The sequence below is a fragment of the Triticum dicoccoides genome, chromosome 4A, assembly GCF_002162155.2.
Source record: "Triticum dicoccoides isolate Atlit2015 ecotype Zavitan chromosome 4A, WEW_v2.0, whole genome shotgun sequence".
NCBI classification, from domain to species: domain Eukaryota; kingdom Viridiplantae; phylum Streptophyta; class Magnoliopsida; order Poales; family Poaceae; genus Triticum; species Triticum dicoccoides.
In genome coordinates, this window is record NC_041386.1 from 524203035 (window position 1) to 524210818 (window position 7784).

The following is a 7784-nucleotide window of genomic DNA, read 5'->3' on the forward strand; positions in this document are numbered from 1 at the left end:
AGTCTTCAATCTTGTATTTTCATAGTCCAACAGTCCGGCCAAAGGATATAGTCCGGCTGTCCGGAGACCCCCTAATCCAGGACTCCCTCAGTAGCCCCTGAACCAGGCTTCAATGACGATGAGTCCGGCGCGCAGTATTGTCTTCGGCATTGCAAGGCGGGTTCCTTCTCCGAATACATCACAGAAGAATTTGAATACGAGGATAGTGTCCGACCCTGCAAAATAAGATCCACATTCCACCGTAGAGAGAATAATATTTTCGCAGATCTAATTTGCTGGCTTGTTTTGGCAGCATGACGTTATGTCATGGCCCGGTGATTATTCGAACTGTTTCCTTTAACCAGCCCCGCACATAACGCGAGGCAGTTTTTCGACACGTCTTGTCAAAGTAGAGATCGTGTCCCCTTATTACGGGATTCTCATCAATACGGGCGTGGGTAACCCAACCGCGCCATCAAGTAAGACGCTTGGGGGATAAGCCAGTTTTACCAGGCAAGTGGGAACGCTTAGCTTCATCCGCCCATATAAAGGGATAATGATTCACCTTCCTATCCACGCCTTCTTCCTCCTTTGCTCATCCATTTTCGCACACTCGAGCTCTAGCGCCCAAGTCCACACTTCCCACCTCAACCTTCTCCAACCATGTCCGGAGCGGGAGGCAGGTGGATGGTCTCCTCCGTCACGGAGGGAGACATCAAGAAGCTGCGCGGAGCCGGATACTTAGCCGCGAACATCGCGCATCGGCTGCCTACTGCGGGGCAGATCGTCCCTACCCCAGAACCTCATGAGAGGGTAGTTTTCCTTCACCACTTCCTCCGCGGACTAGGGTTTCCCCTCCATCGATTCGTCTGTGGTCTCATGTCCTACTACGGGCTGGACTTTCATGATCTGGCCCCGAACTTCATCCTCAATATTTCGGCGTTCATCGTTGTGTGTGAGGCTTTCCTCCGCATCCGGCCCCACTTCGGCCTGTGGTTAAACACTACTAGGAAAATGCCTACTAATGGCGCACCGGTTTTGCCTACTAATGGCGCACTACCGGTGCGCCATTAGTATCACGCCACTAGAATTTTTTACTAATGGCGCACCACTGGTGCGCCATTAGTATCTGGTATGCTAATGGCGCACCAGGAAGTGCGCCATTAGTATGTAACACCATGCGCCATTAGTATGCCTCCCGGGGGGCCATATGTAACCATCTGCTTTGTCATACTAATGGCGCACTCTGTCTTGATGCGCCATTAGTATCCTTTGGCGTACTAATGGCGCACCTTGTGGTGATGCGCCATTAGTATGAATATTTGGTTTTTTTTACTTTTCTGATTTTTGCACAGGTTACAAAATATATTATTTGTCAGAATATAGACAGTAGCACACAACAACAGCAGATTCATCGAATACAATAGAAGATTAGTCTCCGAATACAATTCATCATATTAGTCTCCGAATTCAAAAGACCGAACAAAGATAAAACATTACAAGTCTCGAGACCGCGAGTATCGAGTTTGTCTTCACATTACAAGTCGATATCAATCATCTAAACTACCATCACATAGAAGAGAGCTGCGGTCATCAAAATGAGCATCATCGCGATCAAACTGGTCTTCATCCGGTTCCTCCAACGCTCCCTCCTCTCTCCCGCTAGATAGTGGACGTATCTAGATTCGGCCTCCGCCCTAGTGGTGTACCCTTTGTAACTGTTACCGCTGAAACGGTGAACCTGTCTCCGGCACTCCTCCCAGTTGTCGTAGACTCCAGGAACCTTACCCTTGTACACGACATACAATGGCATCTCTATGCACAAGCCAAACAACAGACAATACATACATAAGCAATATATAAGTATGCAACAAAAGGATCGGAAGAGAAAAGCAAGACATTAATAGCACGATTCATGGTCCTACTAATAAATAGCATCGATTACATCTAAGTTGAACGACTGTCCAAACCAAAGAGACATACAATTCATTAAAGTTTAATTACAACATGAGCCAATCAATGTTTCAGAACTACACATCACTACTTTCGACTCGACTCATGGACAAGAGCGTGGATGAAGCCGCCGTCTGTCGTGATGGTCATGAAATCGTTGGTGTTGTCAGCCTACATTTGTAGCATTCCGTCTATCTCAATGTTGGATGGTTGATATCTGAGGAAGAACTGCCCCGAGGTATGAAGGACATCTTGATGGATGATATCCGCAAACTCCGACTGGATGCGAAAGAATTCTTGTCTGATGTCCGCGTCCTGGATTGCCGACAAGCTCGCGACCCAATCTTTGAGATTATTTGGTAGCAGAAGGTGATGATGGTCCCTTACGATCGCCCGCATGTGATGGAGGGCGTAGTAGGCATCCTTCTGACCGGCAGGCGGCTGCTTGACGCAGCAGAACGTCGTATTGTGGGCGAACACGTGCTTGCCGTACTTACGAACTGCCCTGATGATGGTGCCTCCAGATTTGGCGTAGCCAGGGAGAACATCATCAAGAACTTTCTTGATATTTGTGTAGTCTATCTTGGAGTTACGGTTCGGGTCGAAATACGTGGCCATGGAATATTTCGGGCTTAAGAGGATGAGTGTGCAATGTGTGTCACTGCACAGAACACGGAATGTTAGAAAAAAAAGAACGATCGAAATCTAAGAAATCATATGTTACGGGGCGGTTAAGGGATGACTTACTCGGGAAAGTAAGGCACAAGGAAGTTATCCTTATCTGGGTTTGCCAGAATGACGTCTTTGAGGTGTGAACTCGCGACTTGGCGGTCCCCAGCGCTGCTCAAGAGCTTGGCACGCATGTAGAAGGGGTCAACGATCACGATGTCCGGGGTCTTGTCTCTAATGATCCGCATCTCCATACTCAGCGAAAATAGCCGAACGAAGGTGTAGTGCAGCGGATGAAGGTTGAACATAGCAAAGATGTCATCAAACCGCAGGACGATCATACCCCCGATGGCGCCATCAACAAAGCCCTTGCCCTCTGGCACCTTGGCCACGAAAACTGGGTATGCCACATCATTCTCTCTGAGACGCTGCTTCTCCAAAGAAAGAACACTGTCGTGCAGACTCCGCATAGCACCGGTTGTAGCATTGAGCATATTTGTCGGTAGCATCGCCCTACCCGCCACATGCACCCTCCTCGAGATATCCTTAGGTGAAGGTGGCCCGTCCTGAGCACGGATCGTACTCGGTGCCAGCTGGCTCGCACCGGCGGCCTTTTTAGTCGGCCGTTTCCGGCCCTTCTTCTTAATCTGCTGTAATGGGACCGAGTTCTGCTCACAGACCGCCTTCTTGAGCGTGTTGGGGCTGATAATATTTGGCACCTCCGCTATCTGAGGCTCGATGAAGGCGGCAGCTGGAGGCGTCTCCTGAGAACTGAACGCCAGACGACGCCTGTTGCAATTGGATTTCTCCGCCGTACCAGCTAGATCGCGGTCGTCTTGTTTGGGTTCTTGAGAAGGAGGCCCGCAGAACTCGTCACCGTACCCATGTTCGGCAAAGTACTTATCGACGTTGGTAAAAGTACCATCGTCGTTGTCGTCGTCGTCCGGATCCTGTGCCATATGCATGTCCGGATCCTGTGCCATAGGGATGTCCGACATGTCCAGTAGCGTTGCGGCGTTCTTGCCATGACTTGGCGCTGGCACGACTGGCGGTCTTGTTTGTGGGGTGGTGTTCCCCGCCCCCAAACGAATCTGACTCTTCGGCCAAAGCGGGGGCCAGCTTACGCAGGCGCTGAGGGTCATCTCATCTTCTTCGTCAGCCCTAGCGGGTCGAATCGGAGGTAACAGCTCGTCGCAGCCTGGCAGCACCCGAACCACTTCAATCCTATACATTGTGGGTGGCATCGGATTACCGTGGAACACGGGGTTGCCCGGTTGAACGATTCTGCCCTTGGCGACATCGACCAACTCGCCGCCCACGAAGTGCAGGAGAGTGCAAGGAACGTTGGCGGCGCCCTGCGAAAACATGTAGGGCGTCAGGGATGCCCAGTCAAAGGCAAGAAGATGAAGTCCTCGGCCGAGAGGCTTAGTTACCGTGATGCCGTCGAGCTCGGCTAATGTCGAGGCACCGCCAACGGCGGGCGTGCAACTGACGGAGGGGCCGCTTGCTGGCGAGGTGCCGGCCGGCGTACACCAAGGTGCATTAAGCTCCAATGCCGGTGTCGGAGACACCAATACCGCCGCCGCCGGAGACACCAATGGCGCCACCTGCGCGTTGTGTGAGTTGCTGGCCGTGAAGCTGGGAATCGGGGGCGGCCCCTGTTGGCCACCCGCAATCCACGTCGTTATCCCATGAATCAAGGTAGGCATAATGCCGGTAAGCGTCGATCCCAGTTGTTGTTGCACTTGCTCTTGGACCATCTCCGGAATCCGCGCCACTTGCGCCATGAGTGCTTCAACCTCGCGCGACTGGCTTTCCGAGCTGGTCTTTTTCTCCTTTCGCCCACCAGCGCCATAGTATGATGACCATTTTGTGGACAAGCCTTTGCCGGCCACACGACCAGCTGACGTCTGCTTATTGAGCTTATCCTTGTTTTTCATTACGTTCAATGCCCTATTCAAAGGGGTGTCGAAAGGGGAGCTCTGAGACGACCCCGCGCTACTGCTTTCTTTGTCCTGCGGAAGGAACGTGAACCATTTAGAAATATTGGGGATTAATTACAATGCAACCATATGGAGATAATTACGCGGGGGTGTATTCCTTACCAGAACAAGCTCAAGCTCCTTGGTCTTCGGATCCGTGGTAAGCTCCTTTGTTACCGGGTCCTCCTTGTACCGGGCCCTGAGAAAGTTCCTGGTCTGCTTGTCACTGTATTTCTCGAAGCGGGGCGGTAGGCCTTGCTCGGCACGCTCCGCGTCCTCCTTGTCCCATACAGGCTCCGCCACTCTGTAACCGCCGGGACCGAGTTGGTGGACCCCTATGTTCAACTGCCGCATTTCTTTCCCCCACTGACTTGATTCGGAGGTTGCGGGGCTCTCGCACTTGATCTTGAACTCCTTGTAGTCATCTTCGCTCATCAAAGGATATTTTGCCTTGATCTTCTCATAACTATCACCTTTGTCAATCATTGCCTTCACCGTGCTTTTCCAAGTAGACAGGGCCGTGCTCATCGTCGTGAGGGCGGCACCGTTCACTTTATTACCCGAGAGGCGTGTGTTTGCGAACTCAGCGGGGAACTTGTATTGTTCGTGCAGCTTCGTGAAGAGGAGGCTGCGCAAATTCCCTCGGTCCTTATGCCTTAGGTTCTCGGTGTTGATCGAGGCGGTGCTCCGGAGAATGCACCCGAGCTGAATTGAGTACCCCTTGACTACGTGTTTGGGCGCCGTCGGATGCCCGTCGGAGTTCACTTCAGTAAATTCCTCCCTGACGGTGCCGAGCGCGTTCGGGCGCCGGTCCTTCCGTTGCCTCTTCGGTTGGCTGCCATCTGTGCATGCGCCGCCATCATCAGTGGTGGCATCCGCGGCGCCATCATCAGTGGTGTCACCCCCTACTCCACTAGGGGTTGTGTAGTCAGGATCGGTGTCTTCCGCGGCGTCCTCATAGCGGTGAGGTTCTTCCTCCAACTCTTGGGACAGCTCCCAGAATTGCTTGCCGCACGAACCGCTGGCCTCATCGTTGTGGGCCATGTTTCGCTCTAAATAGGAAAAAAGTTTGGTCAAAAAAGTTGGTTATTGTCAAGGAACAATATCACGGTCTCATCATTTAGGGTTTGTCGACACCGAGGCATCCTAAAAGCTAAGCTTTTATCATTTAGGGCTTGTTGACCCCGAGGCACCCTAAAAGCCTAAGCGTACATCATTTAGGTTCTCATCGACACTGAGGCACCCTAAAAGCCAAGGTTTCATCATTTAGGGTTTGTCGACGCCGAGGCACCCTAAATGCTAAATTTTCATCATTTAGAGTTTATCGATGCCGAGGCACCCTAGGTTGGGCCTAATCACTTGGCACTAATCAGTTGGCTCTATTGCCACCTATGTTGGGTTTATCATCTAGGGTTTATCGATGCTGAGGAGAATTTCTAAGTTGGGCCTAATCACTTGGATCTATTGCCACCTATGGTTTAATGCAGCAAGAATAAAGGGGCAGTTGATCCTACTTAATTAAGTATAAGATACCCCGGCCCATGCATTAGTAGCAAGTACCTCATATGTCCGATTTTTAGCAAAGTCATGCTAAAATTCACGGAAAATTTCAGCATGACCTTTGCTGAAAATAGGACATATGGAGTACCCGAATTTGCCGGAACGGAAGTTAATCAACATTCCGGCAAACTCAAGGGCCTCTCGGGGTACCTGCAAAATCATCACGACACGAAGGGCCTCTCAAGGGCCTCAAGCAGCAGCGGCGTCTCCCAGGACCCCATTTTTTTGCTAAATTTCTTTGAGCAACAATCAGAGCAGAAAATTCAGCATATTTCTATACAATTTGTTTTGGTATATATCAGGTTTTGGCTGCATTTGCAAATGCATTCCATGTACTGCAACCCTCGAGAATTCCTAGCATGAGGTTTGTCCATCACTTTTGGCTCACTTATTAATCTACTCATCCTATGTCAATATCCACATGCTATGTCATCTGATGTTCCTGAATCATTGTAGTTTAGGCACCATACAAGATTGTTAGTTCAATGTGCTTTATATCCTAGTTATACTACTGCAGGAAAGGAGGATCATCATACACATATATATGTATAGCAATTGACAGGAGCTTCATCATTTTTAGTAACAACAATACATATATAGCAATTAGAAGCAAACAGATGTACACATAAGATAGAAATGTAGTGCTGAAAGTTTAATGCTTACAAAAGACTTGTTGAAATAGTGAAAAATATGGAGTCACCAAGCTGGCTAAGAAACTCCCAAAGTCCACTAGCAAATCCAAGATCTAATCCTGTTACACACATCATAACAATTTAAGATAATTAGGATAAGGATAGTAGGAAATGAAAAAGAAAGAGCTCAAAAAACAATCACAACAGAAAAATAATAAAAACCTAGTCCTAGAAGAAAATAAATCCTAAAAGAAAAGAAATCCTAAAATCTGGAGCAAGTCCTAGCAGTAGTAGTCCAACTAGATGGCCACCACTACTACTCCTATCTCTGTTTAGCATCATCCACACGATAGTCCTAACTCTGTGAATTTCAAAAATAAAATAGAAGTCATGTATATAGTTCAAAGTTTGAAACATAAGGCAAGATAGTCCCAATCTTTGAGACTTCTCTTATGGTATATATATACTGATTAATTACTGAATTTGAGCATGTTGTATCACCCGCGGACTATTACGCGGTCACGATGACGGAGCTGGGAGTGCATGGCAAGCAAAGAGGAGAAGGTGATGTGAGATAAATAATTATCATGAGCAAATTGCAGGGCATATGAGTTTGCCATTGGAATTTTGTTTGACACAGCTGAACAACAAAGAAGGTGCCGTAGAAGCAGCTGCTACTGCTAGCTCCACTACATACATACTAGCCACTCTAAAACTACATCAAAATCAACGGGAGATGTATTCATAAGCAAGTTAAGCCCTGGAAGGGCGCAAATGTACAGACAAGAACAAGGCATAACACATCAAAATCTTCATAAACAAGTCATATATCATAGGAGATCTATTAAGCCCTGGAACGGCGGAGACAGGGGCATGGAGAAACGCACCTTAGTGGAGAAGAACGGGGAGGGCCAAGAGGAGCGGGACGCAGAGATCTTAGGAGCAGATACCTCCACAGACGGTGAGGCCGCGGTGGCCGGAGGTGGAAGAAGGCACAGACGCCATAGAC